Genomic DNA, 17,192 nt, shown 5'->3' with positions numbered 1-17,192 from the left:
ACCCTTACCTCAACTAGCCATTTTACAAAGGTGTATCACTGGTTGCAAGCAGACTGTGGTGAGAGGAAGGGAATGAATTTAGGCAAACCTACAATTTAGGTAGGACTAGGGCCACTCTTATAACTTAGCTAAGCAATTCTGGGTTCCTAATCAAGGAATCAAGCTTAGCAAGCAAGTAGAATTAACCCTGTATTTACTTCAAGAATATAAAGACAAATCAGAAACAGTCAAAGGTTAAGAACAAGTATTAAATAATAGGTACCACTTTGGAATAGCAATGCCAGGAATTGTACTAAACTCTCTAAAAATATTAGTTATGGCTTTTTTATGTGATATTCAAGGTTTTTTTTGCAATTTACTAATTTTTCAAAGTTGATGGCTTAAAAGAAAATAAAATTCTAACTAAAACGATTAAAAATAAAAATATTAGTTTATTTTATTGTCCTTCATACAGCTGCACAGGTTTTGAGCACTGCACAACTTTAGAGGGAGCCTTTTACTCATACTATTATTTTAGTGCACAGCACAGAGGCATCGACCTTTTATTCTTTACATCAGCTCTGTAGCATAAACACTACCATCCTGTCTTCTTACACATAAGGAAATGGAACTATTAGAGAATAACTTGCCCAAGTCACACAGTTAACAAGTGTTGGAGAGATGGGATTCAAAGTTATTCTTTGTAAGTTAAAAAAAAATAAGTATGGGGAAAAATTTTTTAAGTATTGCATTTAGGCAGGATAATATATGAAATCTAGGAGAAATCTTCTGGAACCTATGGGTTCCAGAAAAATATACAAGCTAAAAAAGCATTGGATTTCACCATTAATACTGGTTTATATATTTATCACAACATATATTTGTTTAGGGCACACTTTAGCAAGCATAGGTGGTTTATTTTCCAACCTAACATTTTTCCACCCATTACTCAGGATAAAGACATACAGGATATTCTTGTGTTTTTTATAACATTTCTCTATTGGTGGAGAGGGATGCTTGTAATGCAGATATTGGGCCCTACCATAGGCTACTTTGCCCCAAGTTGCCCAGAAGACATGTACACACATCAAAATCTGGGAAACACTACACAAGAAGATGGGTGAAGTAACTGTGCTAAAAAACTAAAGCCCTCATTTAGGCTTAAGGTTAGGGAACAGATGAAGAGAGACCAAAAAAGGGAAATCAGGACAGCACGTTAAACCACAAATACCAAGTCTCCTTGTTAGACCTTCTCCTATTAGACAGAAACATGGATTGATCACATTTAGCCACTTCGACCCAGGATACAACCAATGTTGGGAGAGAAGCAGCGACATCTGACATGGAGGAAGACTAAAAACTTGAAGTCAGTACAATCCAGATTCAAATCCCTGCTCAGTCACTCACCAGCTCATTTTCTCTAGCTTCCGTTTCCTTACATTTAGTATGAGGATAAAAATACTCTCTTGCAGAATTATGAGGGTAAAATGAGATGACTTATGTAAAGCACCTGGTATAAGTTTGCATGGATGGTAAACATGGTTGTGGTTATTGCTATTGTTGTTAGAAGTTTGTAGGAAGACCAGTGACCTAGAAAAAAAAATGTTTCTGATTGGGCAAATGAATCAGTCAAAATAGGTTCCTCCTAGTAAAACACAGTATTAAATTACTCAACTTCAAGTCTGAAACAGATTTGGCTTTGCCTATATCTTCAAGGTACTATTTAAGCTTGGGTTGTTATAAATTAAAAAAAAATAAAAAAATAACCTAGTTAAGAAATGCAATGCCAGGAAGAGAAAGACTAACAGAGCCTTTGATACCAATGTGCTGCAGAGGCCTTTCTGTGTGCTCCTGATGTGGAGAGCAGTAAGAATAAGCCTTTAAATAAGCAGTGGTTCTCAACCTTCCTAATGCTGCGACCCTTTAATACAGTTCCTCATGTTGTGATGACCCCCAACCATAAAATTATTTTCATAGCTACTTCATAACTGTAATTTTGCTATTGTTATGAATGGTAAGGTAATTATCTAATATGTAGGATGTATTTAGGAGACCCCTGTGAAAGGGTCGTTTGACCCCAAAGGGAGAACCCCCTTGGGATCTCTAAAGAGAAGAGGACAAGACAGCTGAACCATTCCAAGTTTGCTTCATTTTCAGGACTACAGTTAAAGAAGAAATACATCAGCAAATGTTTGCATAAGGATGATATTGGGAGAATGTGAAGATAGTCAATGATTTTGACTCCAAGACACATTTTCTTTCTGATTTTTATGACATGAATGAAAACATCTGGCATACATTTCATGAAAGGTGTAATCTTTTACTTAGCTTGGAATAAAAAAATATATACAGCAACAAGTCAAAGGAACTGCTGGTTGGACTTGGCAAACATTACCACATAGAGGAGCATGATTGAGAGAGGCAGCTTGCATGCAGAAGTGCACATGGCCACTACTTCTGGATGTCTGGGAAATGGCAGTGTGCTGGTGAATTGGACATTAGGCTTTCCCAGGTGTTTCCAACATTATGCAGAGCATATGGATTACCAATTTTCAGATAAATGAAATGCATGTGGAATCTTAAAATATTCAGAGATTGCCTAGTCTACTGCTTCCATTTTATAGATGAGGACATTTAGGGCCTGTTAAGAATAATATGTGTGAAGTCACAGCTAATCAATAATGAAACCAAGATGGAAACCAAGATCTCCACATCTTTAAGTCAATGTTTATTTCCACCACCCCAGGTGGTTATCGAACTCTTAATACTCTTGAATAATTTTTGGTGATTGAGAATGTTAAGTGCCTTTGAGGTAGGTCATCATTATTGATAATCTGTTTTCTTTAGATTAGGCTCAAGGATAGAAGTAATAAACATAGGAGATTGGGCTAAATCTCACCAACTCAATTCAGTACCTCCAAATTTCCTGCGTTTTTTTTTGTTTGTTTGTTTGTTTTTTATTGATTTCAGAGAGGAAGGGAGAGGTAGAGAGAGATAAAAACATCAAGGATGAGAGAGAATTATTGATTGGCTGCCTCCTACACACATCTTACTAGGGATGAAGCCCTTAACACCATGACCTCCTGATTCAGACGTCATGCTTAACGACTGAATCACAACTGGCAGACCACATTTCCTGTTTTGGTAGTTACTTGTTCTTTTATCTTATAAACCCTCTTATAAAATATGCAAATGAAAGTGTTTGGCTTTGTGGGTATTGAAGAAACAGTAGTTTTAGATGGAAATTTAGAAATGAAATAGGTACCTAGAAAATATTTTAAAATATTATCATTAAAATAAGGCTTATTTCACTTAGCATAAAGCTCTCCAGTTCCATCCATGCTGTTGCAAATGGCAAGAATTCCTTCTTTTTTACTGCAGTGTAGTATTCCATTGTGTAGATGTACCAAGGACTTGTATCCATGCATATAAGCCAAACCAATGGACACGGACAGCAGGGGGATGAGAGTATGAGTCGGGGGGGGGGAAGTTGGGAGTTAATGGGGGGATAAGGACACATTTGTAATACCTTAACCAATAAAGAAATTTAAAAAAATAAGGCTTCTACATGTATTGAAAGCAACTGCCTATGGGCTTAAATTTGGGTACTACAAAGCTATCATAGTGCAGGTTAACCTGAAACTCTGTTGAAATATTGAAAGACACAAGTTTATAACATGCTAGAGATAATCTTGGGGGAAATCCTCATTGGTTGAGACCTACTAGTATTTCTATGACTCTCAAGGCCCCCACCCCACCTTGAGATCCAGACTGCTGTGGAAATATCATTTGGGGGCATTACTTGTATTTGAAGATAAACAGTGGAAAGTAATATTACTATTTAATCTCACTAATAAATATACTTGTATGCATGCATATAAGCATAACCAATGGACACAAGACACTGGAGAGTAGGGGAGGCTGGGGGAAGGTCAAGGAGGGAAAAAAAGGAGACATATGTAATACTCTTTGTAATACTTTAAGCAATAAAACAAAATTAATATATGTGTATATGTATGTGTATGTGTATATGTATATGTATATGTATATGTATATGTATATGTATATGTCTCTATGTATCTCTAAGGGTTATGGAGTCTAAGGTAGACTTCTAGGACAGGTTTCTCAAACTCTAATGTGCATATAAATCAACTAGGAACTTGTTTAAAATGCAGATTCAGATCCAGTTGGTCTGGGGTGGGAATTGCTATACACATTTTAAACATTCTCTCAGTAGATGCTAATCGTGTTGTTTCATGAACCACATTTTCTGAAACAGTTGGTATGGGTGGGGAGAAAGGATAGGAGCAATAGAGTTTGATTACTTAGGAAAATCAAGTCTCTATAGTTTATCTATTTCTAACTAGAGACATAAATAGTAACTACACTTGGTCAAAATAAAGAGACTGATTAAAGACTTGTGACTCAAAGTCAGTATGTTTTGGTGTTACAAAGTGTATGTGTGTGTGTGTGTGTGTGTGTGTGTGTGTGTGTGTGTAAGTATGTCTTTCAGACTTGCCCTCAGTCCTGCTCTCACCATCAGTCCTCCACACTAGAGTCAGAGTAATCATTTTAAAACTCAACATCACCATTTTACTCCTTAAAAAATCTTTCAGTAGCCCCCTCCTGTTTTGTGCAGACAATGTGCAAACTCTTAAAATAGCTGATGCAGTTCTCCTGGATCTGACCACTGCCTCATGCCTTATCACTCTTTTCCTTACTATCTAAGCTCTGAACATGCCAAACATTCATTAGTCCTTCAAATAACATGTTTTCTTTTCCCTCAAGTCTTCAAAACACCATTGACTGTTCCTGAAACATTCTTTTTCTTCCCCACCAAAATTCTCATTTTCATTTAAGTTCTTTTTATCCTTCTGGGGAAGTCTTTCTTGATGCCCAGAGTCAAGTCTGAGAGGCTTTGCTACATGACTACACACCTTCAGTTTACCCAGCACACTGCCATAATCCATTTACTGCAATTCTTCACCACTGCACTCAAATCTCTTTGAGTTTAGAGACCTTTGTGGATGAAAAGAGGCCACATGCTAACCTGACTAACGCAGGGAAGGCCTATGTGGTGGTCTTGCAAACTCAGATACCGAAAGTAACCAAAAAGGACTGTCTGAAATTAAAACCTTTTAATTAAAAAGCAGTTTATGATGGGTAGTCACATCCTAGGCCTAGGCCGGTATCTTCCCTGACAAAGGTCAATATTTACCTTAACTGAGCTTGCCTATTGTCTTTTTGCATCTATAATAACATATCATTGGAATATCAAAGTAATTTTTATTTTTTTCCGGACCCCTGAAAGTACAGGCACCATTCTGCGGAGACCTCAAATCCCTTCATTGTTATTGAGTTAATTGTTGACTGTTAACTATCCTGCATCCTCCTAAGTAAAAGTAGTATATGTCTATCATTTTACTTTCTACCCAATCCCAGAGGTTCCCACCTCCCCCATCCCCCACCGCTTTGCTTTTCCCCACCTCCCTAATCTACCACTAATGGAGTTCATGTAACCCACTTACATCTCCTCTTTTGATTGTAATGTATAAAATAAGATAAAAAATTGCCATTCTCCAGAGTACTATCTCAATACCTTGAGATTCTGCTTCCTGGCAATTGTCTACAGTTTGACTCAAATAAACTCACAAAAGTTCTTTACAGGTTTGAATGTAGTTAACATTAACTTATATTTATATATTTATACTTATATTTATTTATTTCACATTGTTTTATCTTCTTTTCCTGGCTTGACCCTTTTTAGCAAGCAATTAATAACTATTTAATAAATAAGTTAATGTGTGACAATTGCAATCCTGGATGGGAGAGTGGGTGAGGGATGATGCTAGAGACCAGAATATGTTAGCTGGGATAATCTAATGGGGTTTGACCAGTCAGAAAGTATTTTTCTAGAAGAGGAAAAGCCCAAAAGCACAAAACATCTACATTGAGCAAATGAAACTGGGGAAAGAATGCAGAAATGAGGAATTTTCAAAGGGATGGTGAAGAAGAATATAACGGACAAAACAGAGATATAATTGTGGTTTTCCTGCAGCTATTTCAACAAAATAAACATAACATGCTTGGCAGACAGAAAACCTGAAGTGGGAATAGAGGAAAGGTAGAGGTGAACAGAAGGTGGAATAAAATATCTTTTCAAAATACTTTTAGAAGCAAGGGATTACTACAATGGGAAGACAAGTCCACTGACTGTGTACATTTAAGAGACATATTATTGCTTAAATAATTTAAGACTTGAGAACAGGCTTGCAATAGTTTACAGAAGAAAAATAACATCTTTGGTGACCCACCAGACAATTAAGGGCATATTGGTGAAATATTCTATGTCCAGAATAGAATAGATAGGAAGAGAAGATGTGCGAAAGGCTCCTAAAATAAAACTTGCCTCGGGCCTTGCACAGGCTGGATGATTATTCATAGAAGCAAGTCAGGGAAATGCTTGTTAGTTTTCCATGGTGACACTTTTGACACTTGGATTTGATTTCTTAGGATATTTCCAAAAACTGTCGTTTTCAAACCTTCTAATAAGCAGTGGCCCTTTTTGTCAAATAAGATATTACCTCCTAGGACAGGAAAGAATAATCAGGTTGAAAAGAAGCCTGTGGAGATGAACAAGTCCAGCTTCCCACACCCTCCAATATCCCATTGGAAGCAGAACCTCAAGGCTTTGAAATGTACTCTCACAATCCAAATTCCTCTGTATATCAGGATAGTGATTGGTCCTCCCAAATATTGAGTGACTTATATTTACATAGACCCTATTGAGCAGTTTATTTCATATGTTGAAAGTTTAAATTCAATTTGACTCCAAATTATATAAAATTTTATGTATAATGTATATTTCACACTTGTGTATATATATATATATATATATATATATATATATATATATATATATATCCAAATACATACATGCATATATATCTCTACCTATTTATCTATTTGAATGATTGACTATTTACTAGAAGATATAACTACTTACCATAAGATATAAATAAACACAAACATTTAAGATTTAAAGGAAACAAAAAAGGCAATAGTAGTAATTTTTTTTTAATTTTAATTTTGGTTGTTATCAATCACTTCCTAACAGAATTTTGTGTTTCTAATTCACTCTGGATATTTGCAAGTCATTGACCTTGCTAGTGGGTGATCAATATTGATCAATAATGCCTCTGTCCTTCATGAAGAGATCCCCTAGAAGAGATTTTTAATAAGCTGTTCAACTTTAACAGAGTACATAACAGGCACTTCCTAAATATTTATTGAAAGATGGACTTAATGAATGAGTGTTGGCTTTTGTTTTTCATTTTGGAAATTTTTATTTTATCATGCAAGAGTCTTATAGAGTCCTAAATATAGAGTAAATTACTAGAGTAAAAGTAGAAGATAATATGCCCCAGGAATCAAAAGGTATGGGCTAAGATCCAACAACAGACAATTTCTTTTGTGATGCTAGGGCCTGTTTTGACTTTTTATAAAGTGGGGGTTGCAGGCAACTCCTTGAAAATTATGGACTGCTATAAATAATTCAATTATTATCTGAGGAAATCTTGCACTCCTTCTGAACACATTTTCCCAGGAACCCCAAAGAGAAGAACAAACTCTTCTTGGACATTATAGTATTTTTCTTCTTCATAACTATTTTGTATGAAGATAGGAAGTGTGGTATTATACCCTGATATTCTCCCTAGTCAGGAATATTTATCTTAGTCACAAGACAGCCCTTTATTCTTTACTTTATAATGCGTATTTCATAAAAATTGAAAGGATTTAGTTAACTATCTATGCTTTCTAGCAACAATTACACTTTTACTTGGCTTTGTAATTCCCAGTCAAATAAATAAATAAATAAATAAATAAATAAATAAATAAATAAATAAAACAAGACTACCTTTTAAAAGTTCTGTCAGTGCTAGAGACTGAATATTTGTGCCCCACATAAATTCTTATGTTAAATTCTAACCCCAATATGATAGCATTAGAAAGTGGGGCCTTTGGGAGATGAAGTTTTCATGAATGGAATTAGCACCTTCATGAAAGAGACCCCAGAGCCCTTTGTCCCTTCTGCCAGATGAGGATACAGAAAACAAGCTGGCTGTTACTGAACCAGAAAGTGGGTTTTCACCAGACACCAGATCTGCCAGTGCTGTACTTGTAGACTTCCAGCCTCTAGAACTATGAGAAATAAACTTATCTTGTTTATAAGCCACCCAGTCTCTGGCATTCTGTTGTAGCAGCTGGAATGAACTAAGACAGTCTGTAATCAACAGGAATGTCAGCTGGCCTCCCTGTTGGTGGGTGGTATACCTGCCCTTTCGTACTCAGGACAATAAGAGATAATTTCTGTCAGAGTGCTGCAAAGGTGGAAGCATCACATAGTGCATATACCAGGTTACCAAGATGCATTTCATAAATGCACCTGCAACCCAGGATTAGGAATCGACTAGGATATAATGTAACACAGTTTAATTACAGGTTGGCATAAAATTTTTGATTTTCCTTTTTAAAAAAAATATTGTTTACCATCTAAATGTGTCCAGATTATACATATGCAGAAGGCTGATAATCTAAGATTTTCTGATTGATTTAGGTAGAAGACTGTAGGAAGTAGCATTTGTTGAGTTCCTATTGTATGCCATATGAGTTTATTTGATCTTCAAAGCAGCTTTGGGAAATAGGTGTTATCATTTTTATTTTATGGGCCTATATTCTAAAGCTCAGCCTTTAATAACCGCCCCCAAATTATGCAACACAAAAGCAGTGTAATTGGGATTTCAATGCAGGTGTGATAGCTTTAAATCACAACCTCTTTCTCTGGCATCATTCAGTTTCCCAAGAAGTAGGAGATCATTTAAAAAAGATAGAGAATTTTAAATTTTGATATGAGCATATTTATATAGAGATTAGATTTAGATATAATATAGAAAACTAGATTTGGAATAAATATCATGTATAATAGGACACAGCATTTAACCCAAATCAGATAATTATTAACTCATTAAATGCATGTTTTATAAATGCCATTTGCATGGTTAGTAAATTGGAGTTACTTAATTTACAACTGTAAGCAAGACACAGTGTGTCTTTAATATTCCTGGCAGTGGTCATCCACCCTTAAATATCCCCAGCCCCAGGTATAAGCATCTGCCAGCAAAACTGCACAGATAAAAGCTGGATATTATATATCTAAGATCTCTTTTAACTCTAAAGACCAATAAAAGTAATAAAAAGCTAAAGCATCAAATCTTTATTCTAGCTTGAGTCCTGAAAAATAGAATAGTATGCTCTTTAGTTCATTACGTTTTCTGCATGTTATGAACCCATGCTCTAATTTTAGAAAACAGAAGCAGACATCAGGAACTAGAGGTAAACCTCATGAGTCTGTGTCTTAGTCCCCTTCCCTATCTCATTTTCCCATCCAAAGTATGCAACAGAGGACTACCTTTTGAAGCAGGAAACAAGCAGAATAGTTAGTCCCCCAGGAACTAATTGAATCACTCCAAGCTTTGATTTCTCTAGCTAAATAAGTGAGTCATGTGTACTGTGCCCCACATTAAAATACAAATTCACCCTTACCATTAGAATCATGTTTGAGTTCCACAGCCCACCACCCCAATCTCTTAGCAGCGAGGGATCAATAATATTGGTGCACATGTATTCTCACCCAAACCCTCTGGGGATACAAAGTTGTGAAACTGTTAGGCAGGTTTCTGGTTCAGGACTTGTCTCTAGATAAAAGTAGGGCCAAAACCGGTTTGGCTCAGTGGACAGAGCGTCGGCCTGCGGACTGAGGGGTCCCAGGTTCGATTCCGGTCAAGGGCATGTACCTGGGTTGCGGGCACATCCCCAGTGGGAGATGTGCAGGAGGCAGCTGATCGATGTTTCTCTCTCATCGATGTTTCTGACTATCTCTCTCCCTTCCTCTCTGTAAAAAATCAATAAAATATATTTAAAAAAAAGTAGGAATTATTAAATAGACTAGAGGCCCAGTGTACAAAATTCATGCATGGGTGTGTGGGGGGTGTCCCTCAGCCCAGCCTTCACCCTTTTCCAATCTGGGACCCCTCCAGGGATATCCGACTGTCCTTTTAGGCCAGAGCCTTCTGGGCCATAGAAATGAAAAGAATGTTGGTAAAAGTGTATACATCTGTTTTCTGGCTGCAGTTTGATGCTCCTGCAAAGACTTGAACACAGGATGGATACACACTTCCCCTAGGATAAGGCCCATGGATAGAGTACAGCTGCACATTTGTGCTTCATAAGGACAGGACTGGGACCTGACCAGAATGAATATGACTCCAGCTCCTAAGCTGCTTCATCATTCTGTTCTATGAAATAATCAACCACCTTTGCTCATTTAATAGCATATACTTATCTGCTTTTCACACATTATAGGTTACTTGTTGCCTTTATTCACCATTTTGCACTCTGATTTTCTTCATGATATTACTGCATATCTGCTATCCTATCTTGTAGACCCTGTCCTGGAGGAAATGGGCATCCTGTATTTTTTAGTCAGGGCAGCTATATTAAACTTCAGACCAAAAAACAACAACAAAAACAGACATATACACATAGCAAGCAACAGTCTTTGATCTTCATGTTATGGCACCCCTTACTTTATTGCACACGGACATTAAAAACCTCCTTCTATATTTTATTGACAATAAGAAGGCATGGATTGTAGACACATGGATAAATACTTTATGAGTCACTGTGAAAGGAACATACATAGCTAATTAAATTACGATATACTTTCTTATTATCAACTCTAAGATGTAATTTGATTTCAGTAATATTAATTTGTAAATCAAATATATGCCTTGGAATTGGTGAAATATGGTATATTATGTCACTCTTGTAGTACGCTGTATTGTTAAGTATTCATTGTTGTTGTTGTTATTGTTTTAAAGTTCTCTAAACACAGGTATTAGTGTGTTACATACACAGTAAATTCTTTTTTTTTAAAAAAATGTATGTTTCTACTGGTTTCTCTAGAGAGAGAGGAAGGGAGAAGAGTAGAGAGACAAAAACATTGATGAGAGAGAAACATCATTGATTGGCTGCCTCCTGCATGATCCCTACTGGGGATCAAGCCTCAACCCGGGCACATGCCCAGACTGGAATCAAACCAGTGACCTCTTGTTTCCTGGGTTGAAACTCAACCACTGAGCAACACTAGCCGGGTCCTAAGTATTCTTTGTATGGATGCAATTTACACACACAACTCACTATTCATCTATCCCTTATACAATTTCAGTTCTAGTGTGTGTGCATAGGCACGCTGACCCTGTGGTTGATCGTATAGACTCTGGAATCATCCTGTCTGGGTTTATGAGGTTCCTCTACCACCTACTGTCTGTATGACCTTGAGAAAGCTTCTTAATCTTTCAGTTGATCCTATTCCTTTTCTCCAAAATACAGATGATAATAAAATCTAACTCATTGGGTTATTATGGGAATTAAATGAGTGAAATTGTGCCTTGCACATATTAAGTACCTAAACACATTTACTATTAGTGTAGCTGTTATCATGATTACAGAGTACACGAAGTTGTGAGCCATTCTGAACTCTCTATGCAAATCTTCACAATGCCCAGGGGACTCCATCTCAACTTCAGATGCAAACCTTTACAAGCGTGCAGCTGTTCCGGACATCAAGAATGCATGCACAGCCCATAATCATTCCAGTTATGTAACCTGTCATGCAGACCTCATCCTTCCAAACCATGTATCCCCACAGGACATATCTGGTTATGCATAGAGAACCTGCTGTCTCCTAAGTATATCCACTTTCCATAAATTTACAATTAATATTAATCCTGATCTTGAAAATAAGCTGTGAGCTAAAGGAAAATGCCTTAAAAACAGGTTTTCATTAATGAAAAGATTTACTGTATCTTTCTCCCTGCCCATCTTCCTTACTTGGCTATTGTGAAAAATTGCAAAGCATTTGTTCCTGGTGATACTCATGCCATGGCTGCTAATACAAGTTTGAGGGCACTTTTTTACCTAATTAGTGGAGAAATGCCAGTAATGGTGGAACCTGGTTCACCTCTCCCATTCATTTGCTCTCTATCACTTACTGTGATGTTGCATACTCATACAACACCTATTCATAGCCACATGTCTAACATCTGCACAAGCTCAAGGCCTGGGCAATCTTTAACCTTTGATCTCTCCTCATACACACTTTGAACATCAACACCTGTGTTTGTTCAACTCAAATATGCACTGAAGGTCAAGTATATGTATATCCATCTTGCCAATTGCTCTATCTTGTGCTCCTCCTCCCCTACTCACTCTCCCTGATCATACTTGTTTGAGTTGTGCTTCTCATAGAGGTGGATACATTTACCCAGAGCTTTAACAAGAATTTCCTTTTACTTGTTCTATACATACTGCTGTCCTCTTAGACATTAGGCCAAAATAACATAGCACCCAGGTTCTAAGTACATCTCAGATGGGCCAGTGAAATTGTATTATGGAGGTAAAATCAAAGTCACTTATCAAGAACAAGTGAAAATAAAAGCACAACCTCATTTCTTCCTCTTGTTCATCTCTTCTCTATTTACTATTTTTAAATAAGAGAATAGGGAAAGACAGCAGGGCACAGCAGAGTCAAGTGTAATGTATCTAGCTTTGTGTAATCTAACCTCATATCATTTCATATAGAAGTAGGTAACAAGTGTAAATCATGAATCATGGGATTGTCTAACTACATGTCTATGTCCTACTCAAAACCATACTTCCTTAACTTTGATCCTTCTTCATAAGAGCCCTAATCATCCTAGAAGTGAATAAGAGAATAATCTCATTTCGTTATCACTTGACATGTTAGCCTAAAGAGAGGTCCAGTTAGTATGGCAAGTAGTAGTGCTGAAGGTGGTGATGACACACATGGTCACAGACTTATATTGGTGTATAAAATCACCCCATTTGAGTCATCATAGTCACTCATTATCCCGAGAAAAACAAAGAATAAAAGCATCTTTTACTCATAAACAACCCTCAAGGGAGACTGAGGTCCTCTGCTTTATCAGTAGTGTTTTGGGCTCTGAAGTGAATAAACTTTTTTCCTTTATATTTGAGATCCTCTCACCTGAGTTTTCCCATTTATCAATCCAGACAGCATCCTTTATGTTCTGATTTCTACTAATTTACTTATGATCTCAGTTCTCAAAGATCTTATGGCTTAAGCAAGCAACCACTAGACAAGCACTAGGTACACAGAGATGATTTCATTCCCAATCAACACAAAAAATTATGAGTATTTTCCATTGGCCTTTGGTGTTTTTTTTTCTCCATTTATTTCTCCCCTTTCTACCCTTGTCATGACGAAAATGTCACATTCTAGCCATGTAAGCATATATTTAAGACAAGGAGCTCTGAGGATTGTGTCCCTGGTTCTGGTTTATCACACATAAGTCTCTGGCCCTTATATTTGAAGTAGGCCACTGAGGCAAGGATCTCTAGTCCAGAGTCCCTATCATTTTCAGTGCCTTAAATGTGGTCCAGCATTATATTAGTGAAGCTCTGAAGCATGGGTCTCAAGAAGATCTACGGAGAGAAGCATAAGTAATACTGGAAATTGTCTACCCCTTTAAAAAATATCCTATATAATAAGAGCTAATATGCTAATTAGACCAGATGGTGGAACAACCTTACAGAACGACCTTCCAGAACAACCAATGGGTGTGGGGTGGGGCCTTGAGACAGCAGGGGCTGGGAGGCAGCCAGGGCTATAAGGGTGGAGGCAGCCAGGGCTGCCAGGGCCTACTCTTGCACAAATTTTGTGCAGCAGGCCTCTCTAAAATTATATATATATATATATATATATATATATATATATATATATATATATACATATATATATATATATATATATATATATATATATATATATAAAACAAAGAATTAAAGCATCTGTTACTCATGAACAACCCTCAAGGGAGACTGAGGTCCTCTGCTTTATCAGTAGTGTTTTGGGCTCTGAAGTGAATAAACTTTTTTCCTTTATATTTGAGATCCTCTCACCTGAGTTTTCCCATTTATCATATATATATATATATATATATATATATATATATATATATATATATATATATGATGATGAGAGAGAATCATGGATCAGCTGCCCCCTGCACACCCCCTACTGGAGATCAAGACCCCTCCAGGCATGTGCGCTTAACAGGGAATCACCTTGACCTCCTGGATCATAGGTCAATGCTCAACCACTGAGCAATACCGGCTAGACTGCCTACCACTTTTATGGGACTTAGAGGGACTACAACTATACATTTCTCAATTTTTAACAATGTAAAATAAGTAGTTACTATGTGCCACCTCTGGATTAGACACATGGGATACAAATCATTATAATTATCATTAGTTTTTTGAGTATTTACTATGTGTCAGACACTGTTCTAAGTTCTTTATATTTATTTTTAAAAAGGATTTTATGGATTTTAGAGAGGAAAGGAGAGGGAGAGAGAGAGAGAGACATCAATGATGAGAGAGAATCATTGATCAGCTGCCTCCTACATGCCCCCCACTGGGGATTGTGCCTGCAACCCGGGCATGTGCCCTGACCAGGAATCAAACTGTGTCCTCCTTGTTCATAAGTTGATGATCAACCACTGAGCAACACCAGCTGGGCTAAGTTCTTTATTTTTAATAAATATTAAGTAAAATATAATTTCTGTACCCAAAGAATAATTATGCCCCCAAATTTTCCTTTTAGGAGCTTTGAGATTGAGGAAGATTCATCACTAATTTTCTTCAATTGGAATGAGAGCGGGATTTATTTGGGATCTGCTATTCTTTAGTCAATCTTATCACAGGCAACCCACATTGTTTACTTAGTTGATTTCCTTTTATTAAGTTTCAACCCTTTCAAGGTGGTATGTGTAGTGATAGCTAGGCCAGGAGAGCAGTCGGGCAGCATCCTGAGACACCTAGAGGTTTACCGCCTATGTGTCATGGCTCATATGCCACCTACACTGGGCCAGTGGAATATAACAAACCAGAATGACACATCACATACATGCCTGGAGGCAGATACTTCCAAGAATACTGTCATTGCTTTCTAAAAAGTGGAGAAAACAATCCTCTGCTGGTTGTTTATTTTGGAAAAAAAAATGAGACATTACATAGAATTCAAACACCAGCCAAATGTAAAGTAGTTCAGAAGAGGGTCACGATGGTCTTTACCACCCTTTCCTACAGCAGAGCATTTCTTTCTGAAAATTAATGTCTGAAGGAAAAAAAAAAAAAAACAACAGCAACAACAAAAACAAACAAAAAATAAGAGATGAGATTCCACAGGCAGAGCGTGAAGCGGGTGAGATATGAATAAGAAATGCTGAACGACTCAGCAGGACCATTATTTATTTGTTTATTAAGTTTTCCAGCGTAGTAGATTGATCTGAAAATAACAAAATGTTTATGAAGCATGAAGCGTTTCCTAAGCTTTCAATTAAAATGAAATAAAACAAAATGCTGGATGTGTGTTCATTGTAGGAAATCTCATTAGGGCATTGGTCATCACAGTCAGGCCGGGACTCATTACCCTGTGCTGTAACTCAGCTCAATGCCCATCAGCTCAGCTCCTGCACCAAGTGCACGGGATGCAGCTCTTCACTAACATGGGCTTTGTTCTCTAGAGTGGAACTTATCACAGTGATCTTTTAAGAGAAAGGCCAGCACTGCGACCCCACTTTATAGATGAAGAAAATGAAGTACATCAACTGACCAGCCATAGGATCCACTGTAAAAACTAGGAATGAAACGAAAACCTTAGAAAAACAATGTCAACTCCCAGAAACACTTGCCAACTCTGTGTTTGTATTGTTGTGGTTTCTTTTTGTCAGTGGTTTGAACTCAGAGAGAGAAGTGGAGAGAAGAGGAGAGCAAAGAATAACAATAAAAAAAAAAGGTAGAGAGAAAGTCAGAGGATGAAACAGACTATGTCTGACAGTCAATGCCAGGGAGCACCGATCATGGTGGAGCCTTGGCAGTGGGAGATGGCATGGGAGTTGTGATACTGTGATTTATAATAAGCAATAGATATTTGTTACTCATCCCTGTTTTTTTAAAAAGCACAGAACTTCTAAACCTCTTGAAATCTCCAAAGTGATAAGGGCAATAATGGTGCTTTGTTATCCATTACTAGCCCTTTTATCCATACCTGAGTTTATTTTAATGAGGTGACTTTGGGAAAGTCCCCTAAAAATGGGGGCTGGTTGCCAGGGGAAACCAGGGAATGATTAGAGTGTTGGGGCTTTCAGCCCTACCCCTGACCTCTGGGAAGGGGAGAGGAGCTGCAGATGGAGTTCATTAACCAATGACCAATGATTTCATCAATCACAGCTACATAATGAAGCTTCCATAGAACCCAAAAAGGATGAGGTTTGGCAAGCTCCCTGGTAGCTGAACACATAGAGATTAGGGGAGAGGGCATGAAGTTTCCATGCCTCTTCCCATATACCTTGCCCTATACATCTCTTTCATCTGGCTGTTTTTGAGTTATATCTTTGTAAAATTTATGGGTGGTCTGCTAAGAAAAGTCTTTTCTGAGCTCTGTGAGTTGCTCTAGCAAATTAATTGAACCCAAGAAGGGGAATATCTATAGATCCTCTGATCTATAGTTGCTGGATTCAGAAGAATAGGCAACCACCTGGACTTGTACTAGCCTCTGAAGTGAGGGGAAGTGTTAGTCTTGTAGGATCTGACACTGTCTCTAGGTAGTGCTCTGGGTAGACTGTGTCGGAGATTAGTTGAATTGTAGAATGTACAGTCGATGTTGCAGAATTGCTGGATGTGTGGAAAACCTACAGTTGTGATGTCAGAAGTGAGGTTGTGATGTAATAGACTATGAAAGGAAGAAGACATCAGCAGGGGGAGTATGCTTTTCCTTTACAGGGAGCTTTGATAAAGAGACTATCTACAGCAGTCAGTTTACTTTTTGAGGTCAGGTTTCCAGATTAGAGCAATCCACAAGCAATTAGGACCTAAAACAGCAACCAAAGCCAGCTCTATGATGGTTTTCTGTTCTTAGTTGTAATGATTTCTGTAGACTTTCTGTGTGTGTGTGTGTGTGTGTGTGTGTGTGTGTGTGTGTTTAGTAAAATTTCACAAAGCTACATATCAGGACTACTCAACTTTAGTGTCAGTTCACTATTGCC

The sequence above is a fragment of the Myotis nattereri genome (genome assembly GCF_964212035.1).
Source record: "Myotis nattereri genome assembly, chromosome: 3".
Taxonomy (NCBI): Eukaryota; Metazoa; Chordata; class Mammalia; order Chiroptera; family Vespertilionidae; genus Myotis; species Myotis nattereri.
Note: the sequence above shows the minus strand (reverse complement) of the source record.